This window comes from Stenella coeruleoalba (assembly GCF_951394435.1).
Source record: "Stenella coeruleoalba genome assembly, chromosome: 15".
NCBI classification, from domain to species: domain Eukaryota; kingdom Metazoa; phylum Chordata; class Mammalia; order Artiodactyla; family Delphinidae; genus Stenella; species Stenella coeruleoalba.
In genome coordinates, this window is record NC_137161.1 from 15,203,944 (window position 1) to 15,221,231 (window position 17,288).

Here is a 17,288-nt window from a genome sequence, read left to right on the forward strand (position 1 = left end):
GGTGAGAGGTCAGGCATAGAAGCACTGCCAATGTGGTCCTTTGAGGTTTTGTACCCAGAAGACAGCGGGAGATGGTGTTGAAGGGCAGAGGTTCTGCTGAGGCAGCCCCCCTGCCACAGAGGGCAGAGCTCCAGGGGACTTAGGCCACATTGAGGGAGAGTGATGGCAGGTGGGTCTGAGATCTGAGCCTGGCCGTCTTCTTACTTCCTTAGGGACAATACACCACTTCCTATACTTGCCCTTGTAGCACTGCGGGCTGTGGCAACGCCGAGCATCATTTTTGCGAGTTTGGAGGGTTGGGCATCTTCCAAGTGCCTTTCACCACTGAACACTTCCCAGGCTTCATCTCACCTTCAGAGAGCAGGTCCAGAGCTTGAGACCCTCCTGCTGTCCAGAACCAGAGCCTGCACAGCCTTACCCTGCTCCACGGAAGCCAGCCGCCCCCGGCCCCCAAACTGAGGCCTAAGCATCTCATGAAGGCAGGCCCCATTCCTTTAATCCAGTGCGCCCCCTGCTGGACTGACTGGTGGCTCATCTCCAGTCTGGCTGACGGTTGGTTCCACTATCTGATCAAGCGACCAATAAGATTTACAAAGTTGGCAGTGGCAAAGAGCCGGCTAGCCCTTGTCCCCAGCCAGACCGAGAGGGAGTCCCCAGCAGCATCCCAAGACCCTCTAGAGGCCCTGCATCTCAGTCTCTGCGCCTTCCTTGCAGATAAAACCCTCTCACAGGTTTAGAACATCTGTAGGATTCCTGCCCTTCATGCAGCCTGCGAGGGCGGCATTTCTTCTCCGAACACTGCGGGTCCTCCTGGCACAGCGGGGGCTGACAGACTTTGGCCCCAGTAGGGTGTTATGGCGGGTGCAGGGCAGGTTTCAGCTTTCTCTTCCTCAAGAGAAACAACACAGACAAGGAAGGAGGTGGATTTGACAAGGGCCCAAGACACCATCTTCCCAGGAGGATGAAAGGAGTCCCCAGAAACCAAAGGAAGGCTGTAGGGGAGCAGTCATGACCATGAGGTGGGCAAGGGGTGGGTGCTAAGGACAGCCTGACAAGGGGCCATGAGACATCACTGGCTCATGAGGGGATGTGCGGCATCCCCATTCAGGTGTTCCTGGCCCAGAGAAAGATACAGACACACGGAACAAAGTATGACAGAAAGAGGAGAAAATAAAACATACACATAACAACATTTGACAAACATCGAGAGAGAGAGAAGGACAGGCAGACAGAGAAAGAGAGAGAGACAGCAAGATAGTAATGAACCAGAAATGAAAAGAAAGGCAGACTGGGCTTCCCTGGTGGCGCAGTGGTTGAGAGTCCTCCTGCGGACGCAGGGGACACGGGTTCGTTCCGCGGTCTGGGAAGATCCCTCATGCCGTGGAGCAGCTGAGCCCGTGAGCCATGGCCGCTGAGCCTGCGCGTCCGGAGCCTGTGCTCCGCAACGGGAGAGGCCACAACAGTGAGAGGCCCGTGTAACGCAAAAAAAAAAAAAAAAAAAAAAAAAAAGAAAGGCAGACAGATACAGAGGGTAAATGAGATGAAGAGCAAGAGAACAAAGGAGATGTGGAGAATGAGAGGGAGATGAAGTATAAGAGAGAGACAAGGAGGTGGAGAGACACACACACACAAAGAATGTGGCAGACAGAGCTGTGTAGCCAAAGGGTCATTTCAGGTGGTCCAGACACACTCCCAGATGAAGTCCTCACAGAGAACTTGGTCCCTATTTGTCAGGGTCTTCTCTCCTGGGATGCCCAATGGAAGGACTGGATTGAGCCCCACCCGTGGAAAGAAAGAGGAGCTCACCCCCAAGCTAGCCAGACGCCCCTCCTTCTCTGCCCTTTCCGAGAGACATGGGACTCCTGGTAGGTGACTTTAGTTCCAGCACTCTCTTTCAGCCAGGCCAACACTTTCTTAATATTGCACTATATTCTGAGACTCTCCCTCCTAAACCCTCCGTCCTTCCCTCCTCCGTCACTAGGAGTCAGCCCTGCATCTGGTCTGATGGCCATCCTCATCTCCTTGTCACCCATTTACCTCTCACAGGCCTTTTCCCCGATACACTCTTGGTGATCTAATCTTATTCTGACATCTGCCTTCCAGAGGACCCAAGCTCACCCACTCACCTATTTGTTTTGGTTTGAATTGTTCAGGCAATGAAAGGAAAGGAAGCAGAGAGGCAGAAGAAGATTAGGAAAAGAAAGAACATGTTTTTGTTTTTGTTTTTACAGATATTACTATCAAATGAAGAGGGTAATTGGAGTCCATTAGAAACCATTAAAAAGAGTGAGGTCCCCATTTAATTAATTTATTTATCTTTCCCATTCTATTTAAATGACAATATTCATCATACACCAAAAATTTTATCACTTGCCTGATGAAAAATATATGTCAACTTAAAACATTCTAGGAAATCAGCAGTTCTTCAAAAATGTAAGATGCACGTGTCGAAGAAAAATACATTTTTTTGAACACCACTCTCCAAGACCTGAAATTCCTGTGTGATTCCGAATCAAGACAGAATCACACAGCAGAAAGTGAGGAAACGCATGACTAGATAACACTTCATTATTAGGTAAAGGATCTTAAACCCCAAACTAAGTTCAAGGTTGCTAAGCAGGGCCTCAGACGGGACTTCCTTTTCCTGATTTATAATGGCCTAAATTTTAGACCCTAAAGTAGCCTAGAACTAAGGCCATGTCCTGCTCCATTTCCAACCCCAAAGTCCCAAACCTAGTCCTCGATCATACTACTCCCACAAGTGGAAAGGCCAACAGCAGCTGAACCAGAGACAATGGAGCAAAGAGACTTGCCCTTCAGCCTCAGGATAAGACTGTACGTCTTTCATAGCATCCAAACACAGAAACCATGACTCAAAAATGCCCTTGGAATTTAATGAACAGAGAATCTGAGTGTCAGGAGACATTAAAAACCTATCAGAGGGCTTCCCTAGTGGCGCAGTGGTTGAGAATCTGCTTGCTAATGCAGGGGACACGGGTTCGAGCCCTGGTCTGGGAAGATCCCGCATGCCGCGGAGCAACTGGGCCCGTGAGCCACAACTACTGAGCCTGCGCGTCTGGAGCCTGTGCTCCGCAACAGGAGAGGCCGCGATAGTGAGAGGCCCCCGCACCGCGATGAAGAGTGGCCCCCGCTTGCCACAACTAGAGAAAGCCCTCGCACAGAAACGAAGACCCAACACAGCAAAAATAAATAAATTAATTAATAAACTCCTACCCCCAACATCTTAAAAAAAAAAAAACCTATCAGAAAAACAGAAGCGCAGGAACTGGTCAAGACTAAATGTGAAACAGTAGCCCTCCATTCTTTTTTACAAACCCTAAAGTGTCCCCCACCAAAGGCCGAAGACAGAGAAAGGGGGCGGGGGAGAGGAGACAGACTCAGGAGTCATAGATTTTCACGTAGTTTTAAATACATAACACTTTATTTCTTTGTGTCATTTTCATATGAAGAAGCATTTAACTCTTGATAAAAGGAAGTCTTGGGAATGAGGTAAGCAGGGAAGCACTGGAGCTCAGTTATCCACGTCTGAGACTGGGCTCCCCAGCACTTTCTCAAGCCTGGTGAAGGAGGGGTTTCTACCTGAGGAGAGGAGAGAGAAGCAGATACAGAAAGATGCAAACCGTGGGGGGAACACGGATTGAGTCCCAAGACCACTGTGGTCTGAATCTTGCTAGGTACTCTCCTCCCAAGGGTGCTAAGATGTGCTTCCGAGGAATCAGGGTTCAGGAATTCTAGGTGAGCCATGCTAAAGAATTATAATCTCAGAATCCCTTACCTGACCGTTTAAATGTGAAGAGGAAAGTGCTTCCTTATTACGAGCCGTTAGAAAAAACAACGGCCATGGAAAACAGTCATGATAAAAATTCACTAACGGTTGAGCCGCTTATCTTATCCAAACTTCCTCATCAATTCACAGAAGAATGAGGCCCATAACACGAAAAAAATTGTATTTTCTGAGGAAGGAGGTCTGCTGGGCCTCTTTCTTTACTGTCCTTGAGGCGAGGTTCAGGGCCATCTCAATTTAAAAGCTCTTATCTCAATGATTTCTAAGGGCACCGAGAGTCCTCCACTCCCTCTGGGACACCTGGTTCTTCTGGAACGTTTCAGGGGCAAAGTGAAGCGGGGTAGATGGGGCTTCTCACCTCAGTCCAAAGTCGGCCGTGGCTCCGTACACTGACGACTGCCGTTGTACGCACAACACCTCTTGGACCCACTGCAACCTCTATCCCGCCGGCACAGAGGTAAGAAGACGAAAGGGCAGGAAAGAAAAAAATCTGGGCAATAGCCAGGTTTCCTGATAGCTGGGGGAAAAACGCCACGGGGTGAGGTGGGAATACCAGGGCATCAGCGCCAGCTTGTCTCATGGATTCCTCCGAGGAGGAAGCGTCCCCCCTCCCCCCGCCCAACCACACCTAGGACCTCCACGCCCACCACGCACCCTTGCGGAATCCAGGCTGTGCCATGTGGAGAAAGAGCAAGAGGAAGACCACAGTGGGCGCCGGGAGGCCGCTCAGCTTCATGATGCGAGAAAAGCGTGTGGGTGAACGTGGAGGCTACTAGATCTCGGTTGATATCGACGCTGGCAGGCAACCGCCAGCAGGGGGAGCTGTAGTTCCTAGGGCCCAGGGTCAAAAGCGCCTGAATTTGACCAGGAGATATCAGCTCTCTCACCCCTGAAAAAGGCACTGTAATAACTTCTGGGGTGTAACTTCTGAAAGCCCACAAGTCCTCACTCTTCTTCAGGGAGTGGCAGGGCTGGCCTGGCCCTTACTAATTCTTGCTTTATGCAGTGGATTCGGAAGCAATGGGAGGGAATTGTCTTTGCCAGAGTATTTATCAGGTCTGACAAACTCCCCCCTTCTCACTTTGTATCGAGGACAATTTAACCCCAACCCTCCCAACAGATTTCAGAAATGCGTACATTTGAAGAGTTTACTTTGAACAAATTAACTTTTGGAGCCCACCCAGGTACAAAGACAAGGCCAGATAGTAAGCTATTAGCAAAATAATATGGAGAATATCGTGCATTGGGCACTGCGTAAGTTTAAGTGGTCTAATGAATGTTTTCTACTTTAATGCCTGCCTTTATGTCTCCATTACTTTGTATAAACTTTGTTACTAAGGTCAAAAGTCTAACTGGAGGTCATTTCGGAATGTGAACCCCAAGCCAAATAACCCTTCTAACTCTTTCTGCACTCCTGTAAAAGTGTGTGTTGTTCCCACTTGCTTGGTGGCAAAGAGAGTATCTATCTTAAGCCATGGTGAGAAACAGATCTATGGCTGTACATAGGGGAGCTGGTACCCGGGGGGAGGCAGAGAGATGCTGAGGAAAAAGATGACTCCCTAGCATAGCAACTCTGTCCGCCAACTTCTCACCTGCCTTTCTCTCTCTCTCGCTCTCTCTTTCTTTCCTTCTTTAAAGAAGATTTTATTAGAGATATTTGCTGCAATTTTAGGCATTTTACAATAAGAACAACAGATCTCATTCAATTGGTTTTCCACAGCACTGCACATGCCCTTTTAAAAACTTTAGAGTTGAGCTCCAAATGAAAGTTCTTTTTTTATTGAGGTAAATTTGTTATATAGCAAACTTTTGGGCATTATATAAATTATAATTTGATATTTGTATACACCACAAAGGGATCACCAGCATAAGTCTAGTTACCATTTATCACTATACAATTGATCCCCTTCACCCATTTCACCCTCCCCGCAACCAGCTTCCCCTCTGGTAACCACTGATCTGTTCTCTCCATCTATGTGTTTGTTCTTGTTTTGTTTTTTGTTCATTTGTTTTATTATTTAGAGCGCACATATTAGTGAAATCATATGGTATTTGTCATTCTCCGTCTGATTTATTTCACTTAGCGTAATACACTCTAGTTCCATCCATGTTGTCACAAATGCAAGATTTCATTCTCCCACGTCCTTATCAAGGATTATGTCTCCCCAGGAGATATAAGCTGCCAATATATCTCAAACTCCCCCGGCCCCCAGCTCTACGTTTCAGGACCTAAATTCCAGCTGAGTGTGGCCAAGAGATAGGGGGCTCCATTCTTCCACCCCAACCCCACTTGTAGGGTTGAGGCTCTACCCCACAGACTGAAGGTCAAGAATGCTGAGGCCACAGCAGCCCTTGGAATGGCTCATTCGTCGGGTGGAGTTTTCATGCCAGGAAATGAATGTCTCTAAGACCAGAGGCTACCGCCCATGCACAGAACCCTGTCTGTAAAACAGGGGTGTCACCTCCAGAGAAGTGAACCACTATCTCTATCACAGCTCCATAGACATAGCTCAGAGATTTTGCCCAGGTTAAGAGGCAGTCTTCAACAACAGAAAGCTCTAAAGCTCTCCCCAAAGGAATCCACTTTTTGGGGAACAGAGTGTGGGAAAGTTCAAGCTGGAAGGTACTCTTAAAAACAATGGAGAGGGGCTTCCCTGGTGGCACAGTGGTTAAGAGTCCGCCTGCCAATGCAGGGAACATGGGTTTGAGCCCTGGTCCAGGAAGATCAACATGCCATGGAGCAACTAAGCCAGTGGCCACAACTACTGAGCCTGTGCTCTAGAGCCCGCGAGCCACAACTACTGAGCCCATGCGCCACAACTATTGAAGCCCACGGGCCTAGAGCCCGTGCTCCGCAACAAGAGAAGCCACCGCAATTCGAAGTTCACACACCGCAACGAAATGTAGCCCCCGCCCGTAACTAGAGAAAGCCCGCATGCAGCAACGAAGACCCAACACAGCCAAAAATAAACAAATAAAATAAATGAATTTATTAAAAAAATTTAAAAAACAGTGGAGATTTTGGTGGTAAGCAATTAGGAGGAAGCTGCCGCTCCATGAGAGCAAAAAACTCAACTACAGGCTAACTAGTTTACCTTTAAGTCAGATTTGAAGCAGTTGAGCTGTTCCCAATTAACCACGAGTTTTCTGGCTGCACTGCCCGTTCTGGGAACTTCAGCGAGCATTTCTTGATGATTTCACTAATATCATGCAGCCCCAGAAGTTCTCACCTTTCCCGTGATCCCTGTTCTTTCCTCACCATGACGTGCAGAGTGTGATGAGGCAGTAGGTGGTTTAGAGAATGTTGGAGACCTCCTGTTCCATCCAATCCCCTTTCCTTTTAACAGCTGGTTAAACTACAGGCCAGAAGCTGGGACCAGAGCACAGAACGAAGAGGAGGCTGCAGAGCAGCGGCTCCCATGCTCACAGTGGGAATGAGAATGCTTTAGACAACTTTCATGTCTTGACTTCTAAGCATACACACACCCTTCCTATAATGAGGGAGTATCGGACCAGGTCAGTCTTGGGAGTGGGGGGCTGAGGCCACATTCCCCGTGGAAGCTGGAAAGTCCAGATGCCTGTTCCCTCTTCCTTCTTTTCAGCCACCACATATGCAGGAGTGCTTGTTTTAAGAACCCAAGCACAAACGCCATCATGGATGTGAGGACTAGTGATTGTTAGAAGCAGACACAGAGAAAGGAAGAAGCGAGGATTTCTCCTGGCAGCCAATGGCTGCAGCATCTTACTTCCAGGGAGAGAAGCGCCAAGGATGTCCAAGGCTTTGGCAATGTTGACTGGACAAGATGTGACATCATTCTGACCGGAGGCAGCGGTGGGGTGCTCTAGCGTGATTCAGGAGGAAACAACTCTGGGACAAGTATTATTGAAGAATTAGTGCCTTAGTATCTGAAAACACTCAGCTGCAGACTAGGGAAGACCAAGTACCATCTAGTGTGGAAAAGCTGGGAAGATAACCTGGGATTAAAATAGGGGCAGAAAAATGATTCAGGTCCATTAAAAGTGACCTTGTGAAAGAAATTACTGCTCATAGAGAAACTGATAGAAGAGGTGTCTTGCTGTCTGGTCCGATAAGAGAAGGCACTTTCCCAGGGACATTTCCATGGTGACTAGGGAGTGTGGCCTTCTGTTTCAGAGGTGGCAACATTTGTGCTGTTCTCCTTGTAGCTGCCAATGTGAAAAGCCTCTGGAGTTTCATGGAGGGTATTTGACGTTTGTTGACTGCCCACTACATTTTGGTACCTCCCTTTTGAGTTCATATTTGACTCTTGATGGACATCCTGGCTTCCCATTGCAAAGGGTCACTTTCCTTCACTCTGATACCTCGGGCTGCGCTAAGATGCTTGGCAAATGTGATGCTCCCACCTGACACTTAGATCTCCAGTGAGTGACCCAAAGCAGCGAGGACCGAGGGGCAGCCTTTCCCAGGGCAAGGCAGTATTGTCATCCACAGCAGCACCCAACCAGGGGCATTGGTGGCTGCGGTGAGTGTCCAGGACCACAGCAGAGGTGTCCACATCACACAGTTGTTGAGCTGTTGTTGGCTGTGATCACGCTGCCTCGACACTCATTCTCACAATGCCCTGAGCCTGAATCCTGATAATTCCATGAGCCACGTTTTGCAGATTGCATTCTCAGGGGAGCAGGAGCTGAGACAGAGCTGGGAGCACAAGTGTCATGGCAAAGTAACACCTGTGAAAGGGAAGGAGTGGAAGCAGGACTAGGTACCAGGAACATCACTGTGCTGACCTGACCTCATCCCTGCCAGCCCATTGGGGAAGCTTTGGAGCAAGGATTTTCCATTAGAAAGGTCCTCCCTTAGGCAGAAAAGAGAGACCCTTGAACCACAGCCTTACTCTGTCCCTGGCCAGGGGTCCCCTGGGTATCGTGTGACCTCAGCCCAATTACCAGGTTGTGGCTGAGAAGCACTTGCTGTCCGTGATCAGCTAACACGCTCCTCGAAGCTGGGTGGCGAGGTGCTTCCTGAAGGGGGTCTGAGCTGCACATCTCCTTCTGCTGCGGGGATTCACATCTTCGTACGCGTTTGGGAACAGCTCTGGTGGGCTTTCTTCCTGCAGGAAACCATAGAGGATGAAGATCAGTGGGGCAAACTACAGCCCCAGCCCCTGCGATTGGTGTCAGGGCTGCAACTGCTGGTCATCATCACCCCTCTTCTCGTCACCCCATTCTAGTCTCCTTGACCTCAGCTACCATCAACGCGACTCTCCGTGGCTTACCTGGTGGTGTGACCCAAACCCTCTTTCCTGAGCATCACCACACCCTTCTCAGGCCACAGTGGTGGCACTTGTCCATTCACGGTCACACAGGGAAGGTATTACCAAGATACTGTGCTTTTCCTCTGTGCCTCTTCACTGCTGTCTTCCAGTTCTGCCTGGCCTATCCTCTCTGAGATGTAGTTCAAGTTTAGAAAAATTCTGTCTGATTGGTTTGGCAGAGCAGCTACTGAAAGGGTCTGTATTCTAAATATCATGAACTTTGTTTGCAGCCCCAATTAGTAAAACTGAAACATTGTTCACCATGAGCCGTGAAAATAACAGCTCAAATTTATTTCAGGAAAGATAGAAACTCACCCAAACAGCAAGCACGTGGGTGTCGCCCAGCTGCCTCATCCCTCTCGCAGACTCCTCGTCCTCAGGACCATGGGACCAGGAGAGCAGCCAAAAGGGTGAGAAAAGAAGCCAGTCTGCAAAGTAGTCTCAGGATCATTTTTTTTCTCATACCGTGGTGCTTTCCACCATTATACTTAATTATATTTATTTCTGCTTCCTTTCATTTTATATTTTCTTCCTTTTTAAATCTAGGTTAAGTAGCTCATGGTTTCACTATTTTGTAATTTTTTTAAATAGGATTTTGATTTATTAATTAGATTTACTGTTTTCCTATTCTTGACTTTAGAAATTTTATGATTTTATCTTTATCATTATTTTTCTTTAGTTGTCCTTTGTTTTACTCTGTCCTTTTTTAGTTCTTTACGTTAAATTCCAGATTTTTCAATAGTTCATTTTTATTATTCATATATATAAATGTTATATATATGAAGTCTTGCCATTTGTGACAACATGGATGAATCTTGAGGACACCATGCTAGGTGAAATAAGTCAGAGAAAGACAAATACTATATAAACTCCCACTTTTATAGCAGCATTTGTCACAATAGCCAAGGAATGGAAACAACCTGAGTGCCCATAACAGATGAATGGATAAAGAAGGTGTGGTATATGTAAGTACAGGTATACAATGGCATATTATTCAGCCATGAAAAAGAAGGAAAGCCTGCCATTTACAGCAACATGGATAGACCCTGAACACATTATGCTAAGTGAGAAAAGTCAGACAGGGAAAGATGAGTATTGTATGATATCACTTATATATGGAATCTAAAAAAGCCAAACTCATATAAACAGAGCAAATTGGTGGTTACTAAGGTACAGGGGGGATAAGAGAGATGTTATTTAAGGGTAAAAACTTGTAAAGAGTAGTAAATTAGTCCTAAAGATCTAATGCACAGTAGAGTGAATATATACAAAAATATTGTATTATAATCATCAAACTTGCTAAGAGACTAGAATGTAATTATTCCATCCACTAAAAAAATAATTATGTAATATGATGGAGGTGCTAATTTTCACTACAATGGCAATCATATTTCAATATATGTGTAACAAATTAACATGTGGCACACCTTAAATTTACACAGTGTTATATGTCAAATATATTTCAATTTTGCTAATCAAAACTACAGTGAAGTACCACCTCACACCAGTCAGAATGGCCAAGATTAAAAATTCTACAAATAATAAATGTTGGAGAGGGTGTGGAGAAGAGGGAACCCTCTTACACTGTTGGTGGGAATGTAAATTGGTGCAGCCACCATGGAAAACAGTATGGAAGTTCCTCAAAAAACCATAAATGGAGTTGCCATATGATCCAGCAATCCCACTCCTGGCAGGTACCCAGACGAAACGATAATTCAAAGATACGTGAACCCCTATGTTCATAGCAGCACTATTTACAATAGCCAAGGCAATAGAAACAACCTAAATGTCCATTGACAGGTGAATGGATAAAAGAAGATGTGGTATATATATGTACAATGGAATATTACTCAGCCATAAAAAAGAATGAAATTTGCAGCAACATGGATGGAGATTATCATACTAAGTGAGCTAAGTCAGAAAGAGAAAGACAAATACCGTATGCTATCACTTGTATGTGGAATCTAAAATATGACACTAATTAACATATCTATGAAACAGAAACAGACTCACAGACATAGAGAACAGACTTGTGGTTGCCAAGGGGGAGGGCAGTGGGTGTGGAATGAATTGGGAGTTTGGCATTAGCAGATGCAAACTATTATAAATAGGATGGATAAACAACAAGGTCCTAGTGTATAGCACAGGGAACTATATTCAATATCCTGTGATAAATCATAATGGAAAAGAATATGAAAAAGAATATATATAGCTGAGTATAACTGAGTCACTTTGTTGTATAGCAGAAATTAACACAACATTGTAAATCATCTATACTTCAATAAGTTTTATTTTTATTTATTTTATTTTTATTTTTTTGCGGTACGGGGGCCTTTCACTGTTGTGGCCCCTCCTGTTGCGGAGCACAGGCTTTAGACGCGCAGGCCCAGTGGCCATGGCTCACGGGCCCAGCTGCTCCGCGGCATGTGGAATCCTCCCGGACCAGGGCACGAACCCGTGTCCCCTGCATCGGCAGGCAGACTCTCAACCACTGCGCCACCAGGGAAGCCCTAAGTTTTTAAATAAATTAAATAAATTTAAAAGGAAGAGCTGTGACAAAGCAATTAAACTTATCAAAACAGCTAAATAAAAAAGGCAACAAGTGCATGAAAAGGCAGTTCACAGAGGGAAAAAAATAAGTGTTAACACCTGAATCAATATGAAAGATGTACCATCTCATTGATCATAAAACACCAGTTCAAAAAGCATTTTGTTTCCACTGCATTTTACTGAAACATATTTAGTTCGCTAAAAACTTTGGATAATTCTTTCCCTTCTCTGGGCTTCAGTTCTATCAACTGTAAAATGAGGGAGCTGGAGAGATTGTTGCCAAGGGCTCCATCAGTCCCTTCCACAATGAAAGAGGCTGAAAGATTCTATCAGAGCCATTTTTCTGAATATTGTGAGATAAAAGTAGAAAACACAGGGAGTTGAGACCATGGAAAAGGAAGAATAAGTGGGTGAAGACCCCATTGAGAATAACTGCCTTGACATTGAGAAGAGCTGACTTGACAGATTTGTAGAGGATCATCTTGGCCAAATTGCTTCCATATGAACCAACTTCCCCATTAACTGTACTTTTCCATCGACGTATTTCCTTGTACTGTTCCATCACTCAAGAATATCGATCTCATCTTAGGGACCACCCTTCAAGATCCAAATCGTGTGAAACCATCAACGTGACCTTATTAAGAAGTTAGCTCTGCATTTTGATTTTGGACCCGGCATGGCCGGGGGAGCACTCTGTGGGAAGCCATTCATCATCCTCTCTGGGCCTCAGGTTTTTCATGTTCAATGTAAAGAAGCGGTTCATGATAATCTCAGAGCGTACTGTCTGTTCTAACTAGATGGAAGGCTGTGTGATCAAGGAATTGCCAAGAGCTGATAACCAGTGGGTGCATGTTTTTGCCTCCGAGGACTGGCACCCCTGAGAAGGATGATACATATGTCCAGTGGGAAGAGAGTGTCGTGTCCTTGCTCCTGTTCTAGATAGGGCATAAGAAGTACTTAGAGTTCTCTGTAAACTTTGCAGTGACTGCTCAGTTGTTCTGCCCCCGGGACTGAGCATGAAACCTCAGAGATGGGCAGAGGGCTCCCAGCCTCAGGGGGGCGCTCAAGTTTGGCGGATACTGGATCCAGTGGGTGGAAGTAGGGAGCAGGAATATGAATCCTTCCACTGGCACTGAACGTTTGATGTCTGTTCTTCTCACCAAGCCACTGTGAGTAGCTCAAATGGCTTTTTGTGTGTGTGTGACCTTAATAGTGCCTGGAAGTAACAAATCAACTTTCTTACCCTCCCCCTGACTTCCTCCCCAGAGTTACTCACATGGTCAGATATGCCTGTATTAGGTTCTAGGTCGTTTGTGGAGTTTTAGTGCAAAGAGTTCGAAAACCTCCATGTGCTCTGGCCTTCTCTTTTACAGATGGTGTCAGTGAGGTTCAGAGAGTGTGTGGAACTTTTCTGAGTCTAAGTGGATCAGAACAGAGGTCTGGGTGACAACACAGTATTGCCTGCTTCTGAAATCCGGAAGGGAATCAGAGAACAGGGGGTACCTGGACAGAATGTGAGGCTGGATGTCTGAATGGGGATGAAAAGACTCTCTTCCCTGCCCAGGTACAGATTCCCAGATGAGCAGAACCTGGCCCAAATGAGGACATGGGACCAATGGATACCTGGTCCAAAGTCATGTTTCCCAAAATGGGCCCCTTATCATGCCATGAACCCCTTATTTCTTTGAATTAATAACTCCCCTTGACACTATAAATGATTAAAAATACTAGTGGGCTCCAGCTGCCAGGAGACAGCTGTTTAGGCATCAGCTGGAATCAGAGAAATTTACATTTGTAACAATTTAATCAAAATAGCCAGTTCCATGGGAAGGTAGAATGAACACTGGTCTAGGAAACAGGGAACCAGATCTTGGTGGCCCTGATTTGCTGAGTGAAATTATGAAAGGCATTTCTTCCTAAATTTCTCTCCATAAAATTGATATAAAACAATGATGAAAAATCTGAAAGTGAAATTAAGAAAACACTCCCATTTACCACTGCAACAAAAAGAGTAAAATATCTAGGAATAAACCTACCTAAGCAGACAAAAGACCTGCATGCATAAAATTATAAGACACTGATGAAAGAAATTAAAGATGATACAAATAGATGGAGAGATATATCATGTTCTTGGATTGGAAGAATCAACATTGTGAAAATGACTCTACTACCCAGACACCTTCAAACTCTTAGAGGAAAACATAGGCATAACACTCCATGACATAAATCACAGCAAGATCCTTTTTGACCCACCTCCTAGAGTAATGGAAATAAAAACAAAAATAAACAAATGGGACCTTATGAAACTTAAAAGCTTTTGCACAACAAAGGAAACCATAAACAAGACCAAAAGACATCCCTTAGAATGGGAGAAAACATTTGCAAATGAAGCAACTGACAAAGGATTAATCTCCAAAACATACAAGCAACTCATGCAGCTCAATATCAAAAAAACAAACAACCCAATCCAAAAATGGGCAGAAGACCTAAATAGACATTTCTCCAAAGAAGATATACAGATTGTCAACAAACACATGAAAGAATGTTCAACATCATTAATCATTAGAGAAATGCAAATCAAAACTACAATGATATGTCATCCCACACCGGTCAGAATGACCATCATCAAAAAATCTACAAACAATAAATGCTGGAGAGGGTGTGGAGAAAAGGGAACCGTCTTGAACTGTTGGTGGGAATGTAAATTGATACAGCCACTATGGAGAACAGTATGGAGGTTCCTTAAAAAACTAAAAATAGAACTACCATATGACCCAGCAATCCCACTACTCGGCATATACCCTGAGAAAACCATAATTCAAAAAGAGTCATGTACCAAAATGTCCATTGCAGCTCTATTTACAATAGCCAGGACATGGAAGCCACCTAAGTGTCCATCGACAGATGAACGGATAAAAAAGATGTGGCACGTATATACAATGGAATATTACTCAGCCATAAAAAGGAACGAAACTGAGTTATTTGTAGTGAGGTGGATGGACCTAGAGACTGTCATACAGAGTGAAGTAAGTCAGAAAGAGAAAAACAAATACCATATGCTAACACATATATATGGAATCTAAAAAAAAAAAAAAAAGAAAAATAATGGTCAGAAGAACCTAGGGGCAAGACAGGAATAAAGATGCAGACCTGCTAGAGAATGGACTTGAGGATACGGGGAGGGGGAAGGGTAAGCTGGGACAAAGTGAGAGAGAGGCATGGACATATATACACTACCAAACGTAAAATAGCTAGCTAGTGGGAAGCAGCCGCATAGCACAGGGAGATCAGCTTGGTGCTTTGTGACCACCTAGAGGAGTGGGATAGGGAGGGTGGGAGGGAGGGAGTTGCAAGAGGGAAGAGATATGGGGACATATGTATATGTATAACTGATTCACCTTGTTATAAAGCAGAAACTAACACACCATTGTAAAGCAATTATACCCCAATAAAGATGTTAAAAAAAAAAGGGTTGGGGGGGGGAAAGTACATCTACCCACAGACTTTTCTTTGTCCCTAACCCCTTGCTTGGATTGTTTTGTAAATCCGGTGCCAAAATCACCAAGGGAGGGTGTGCAGGGACAAAAGTATTTTATCCTTGAAAGTTGCTATGAAAGTAGCGCTTTAATATTTTCATGATAACAACAGCAAAAACAAAATGGTAATTACATGACGTGAAGGATTTAACTATTCTTATTGTGGTAAACATTTTGCAGGGTATACATGTATCAAATCACCGCATTGTACACCTCAAACATTCATGTTATATGTCAATTTTTATCTCATTAAAGGTGGGGGGAGGGGGGCTTCCCTTGTGGTGCTGTGGTTAAGAATCCGGCTGCCAATGCAGGGGACACGCGTTCAAGTCCTGGTCTAGGAAGATCCCACATGCCATGGAGCAACTAAGCCCGTGCGCCACAACTACTGAGCCTGTGCTCTAGACCCTGCGAGCCACAACTACTGAAGTCCGCACGCCACCACTACTGAGCCCACGCACAGCAACTACTGAAGCCCACACGCCTAGAGCCCATGCTCTGTAACAAGAGAAGCCACCACAATGAGAAGCCCACACACCGCAACGAAGAGTAGCCCCCGTTCGCCACAACTACAGGAAGGCTGTGCACAGCAAGGAAGACCCAACGCAGCCCAAAATAAATAAATTTATTTTAAAATAATAATAAATAAATAAAGCTGGGGCAAAAGAGACAAAATCGAAGGGGTAAATACTGCTATCTTCACCATACAGAATCTTCACATTCGGGAGCATGTTAATTATTTATTCAAGACTTTTTTATGTGCTACATGAATACTTGTTTACATTTCTTTTTTAAAGTTCTGCCTGTCTCTCATTAAGTTTATTTGTTGAGCGGTTTAATTGTGTTGATATTATAAGTGGGAATTTTCTTCCATTCCATTTTCTGATTATTGCTAGTTTAGAATAAAAATAGGATTTATGGGAATTCCCTGGCAGTCCAGTGGTTAGGACTCAGCGCTTTCACTGCCGTGGGCTGGGGTTCAATCCCTGGTTGGGGAACTAAGATCTTATAAACCACATGGTGCAGCCAAAAAAATTAAAAATAAAAATAGGATTTAGCTTAATTTTTAAATAGGATTTATCATCACATACTCACTGTGTGTCTTTGGGTGATTAAGTGAAGCTTTCATGGGCTTCAAACTCTTAACAAAATTAAAGATGTGTATACTACCCATCTGAGAGAGTTCTAATGAAAAATAAATAAGACAATACAGATAACATATTTAGTACAGGATCTGGAACAGAGAAAACACTAAAACACAGAAACTGTTCTTACCACCAATGGTGTATTACGTGTTTGTCAGGCCAGAAGTTTAGCCACTGCTCTCACCTGTGCTCCAAGATGTGCAGTCCAGTCCATCCCCTGGACAATGAGAGGAAAACCCTGGCTTGTAGGTCCCTGGGAGGGACCAAGGGGCAGCGGGCTCTCTGTTCTCTCACCCTCAACAAAGCCTCTGCTCCCCACCTCCCCTCTAGCAGGAACCCAACACACACACAGAAAGAAGAGGTGTTTCAGGGGCCATAATGTCAGGGCTGAACTGACATTCATTATTATATTTCCAGAATGATTTCATTCAACCCCCCTCAGAATGAGTAGACAACTGAGGCTCAGAGATTTGTCTGAGGTCATCCAACAACTGGGGAGGAGGCTGGGGCTAGAACTCGGGTCTCCTGACGCCCAAGCCTGTGCTCTGCCCACTTCACCCCAAATGCTCCTCCCCCTGTGGCTTTGACCTTCCCTGAGAACTTCATTGTCCAAGGACAGTGGGGCAGGTGAGCCAACAGCAGAGCCACGAGGTCATCCAAGTTTGCCCAACATACACCCTTCTGCTGTCTTCACTCCTCGAGTCTGCTCTACCCCAACTTGTACATCTCCAGAGAACATTAATCAGCGATCACAAGAAAGAATCAGGGACTCAGTGTGTCTTGCGTCCTCGTTCACATCTTCAAATAGAAAGCTGGGAGAGGATGTCGCTTAACCCAAAGGAATTATGTGTTATTGGAGGCCCCTCAGGCATGAATAGGAGAAATGCTTCATGAGCAGGGATTTCCCAGCATGTGTTTCTATGTCTTCTTGGGAGGACATAGATCCCTGGGAAACATG

General features: G+C 45.1%; 2 long non-coding RNA genes across 2 annotated transcripts; both read right to left on the reverse strand.

Annotated features, from left to right (window-relative positions):
- Window positions 1–3,400: 3,400 nt before the first annotated feature.
- Window positions 3,401–4,803, reverse strand: LOC307174757. Its single transcript, XR_013824161.1, has 3 exons — window positions 4,460–4,803; window positions 4,164–4,322; window positions 3,401–3,600 (listed from the first exon to the last, which is right to left on the reverse strand). It is a non-coding gene; the product is annotated as an uncharacterized lncRNA (long non-coding RNA).
- A 3,433-nt stretch (window positions 4,804–8,236) lies between these two features.
- LOC307198550 lies at window positions 8,237–9,349 on the reverse strand. The gene is made up of 3 exons (XR_013831643.1): window positions 9,061–9,349; window positions 8,732–8,895; window positions 8,237–8,515 (listed from the first exon to the last, which is right to left on the reverse strand). It is a non-coding gene; the product is annotated as an uncharacterized lncRNA (long non-coding RNA).
- Window positions 9,350–17,288: the final 7,939 nt, after the last annotated feature.